Source organism: Pteropus alecto, unplaced genomic scaffold (genome assembly GCF_000325575.1).
Source record: "Pteropus alecto unplaced genomic scaffold, ASM32557v1 scaffold20, whole genome shotgun sequence".
Classification (NCBI taxonomy): Eukaryota; Metazoa; Chordata; class Mammalia; order Chiroptera; family Pteropodidae; genus Pteropus; species Pteropus alecto.
In genome coordinates, this window is record NW_006436298.1 from 44,829,646 (window position 1) to 44,831,353 (window position 1,708).

Here is a 1,708-nt window from a genome sequence, read left to right on the forward strand (position 1 = left end):
TAGTTACACATGAGATATTTTTTATATTGTAGAGCTCTGTGTATGTTTGTGATAGGGGGTCGTCTTCACCTATGAATAAGATATACAATTCTCCACAGGTAGTGAGATTATCGGTTTGTCAATCACCACGGTGCTGTCCTCAGTCTGGGAGTGCCTTTCAGAAGAACCAGGGCTGAGTGGTAGGATGGATGGCAGATTTGGGAGCATGGGTTTCTATTTAACTTGGACTAGGAAGAAGCGGAGTTGCCTGGTTTGCTGCCCTGTGTCAGAGGCTAAAGCGGCACCTGCTCTGGAATGAAAGGTGAGGATGGGGGTGGTGGCAGGGGTGGGCATGAAGGAAGAAAGACAGATATTCTTCTTAGCGGGCTCTAACAGCCTCCTGGGCGAGTGAGTATTATCACGGTCAGACAGTTGCTCCAAGGAGTCATGATAATTTTATATTGTTTGTATTTTGTGTAACTATTTCTTTTTTGTCTGTCTCATTACTGGGTATGTTGCTTTATGAAAGTGCCAGCCTGTCTCAGGTGTGCTAAGGAAAACACGGGCAAAAATTCTACGCAGATTTGGGCCAGTACTTTGAAGGGGAAGCAGGGCGCTCCTAGAGCGGGGTGAGGCGGGTGGTGGCTGCAGTGCAAATGAGGGTGAGAAGACACCAGAGGCAGGGAGAGGCTCAGGAGCCCAACTTCAGGCTGTTTCCGTTGGGACCCCTTCTGACGTGCCTCTGTGTTCATCCCTCAGAAGGGTCTATCTTCTTTTGCAAATGTGACTGGATAATATTTTGACATATCAATTTACAGACTTTTCTCGTATTTCCCCATTTCACCTCCCTCCTTTTAATCAGATGCTTGGCAATCTCAGGAAAATGAGGTGACTAGCCAAAAAACAGAAGCATGCTATAAATTACTTGTTTTTTGTGCTCCAAAAGCCCAAATATTTAGGAGAGCTAAGAAGATTCTGGGTTTGAGCAAAATATTTGGGTGAGGGAGAGGTTTTCCTTTTAACTTCAAATTTGAAAAAAAACTAGTATTTTTCTGGTCTAGGGTTGGGATGGGGAAGCTAAATTGGGTACAAGGGTATGGAAACATGACTCTGGGTCCCAGAGGAGAGGGGACCTGTGCCCTGCCTTCCAGAAGAGCCTTGAGGGCTGTGAGGCCCCAGGGAGGGAACAATTGTGTGGGGTGTGATGGGCTGAAGAACGCCTCCCACCAAATTTACACATTCTAATTCCAGAATCTGTGAATATGTTACCTTGCATGGCAAAAAGGACTTTGCAGTTGGATGAAGTTAAGGATTTTGAGATGGAGAGCATTAGCCTGGAGTAGTACCCAGGTGGATGCAATATAACTACAAGATCCTTACTAGGGGGAGGCAGGTGAACAGAATCAGCAAAGGAGACGAGATGATCTTACGCTGCTCGCTCTGAAGAGGGAGGAAAGCTCCAGGAATCAAGGAGTGCAGGTGGCCTCCAGAAGGTGGCAAAAGAAAGTAAATGGATTCTCCCCTCGAACTTCCAAGAGGAACCAGCCCTGGTGACTCCTTGATTTGAGTTGAACTTCTGACCTCCAGAACTGTAAGGTAATATGTTTGGGTTGTTTGTGGTAAGCCCCTGAGTTTGTGGTAATTTGTTACAGCAGCACTTGGGAACTTAGAGGGGAGGAGGTGAGATGACCAGAGACTGTGCAGTGCAGCTCCTGCACCCCAGCTGGGG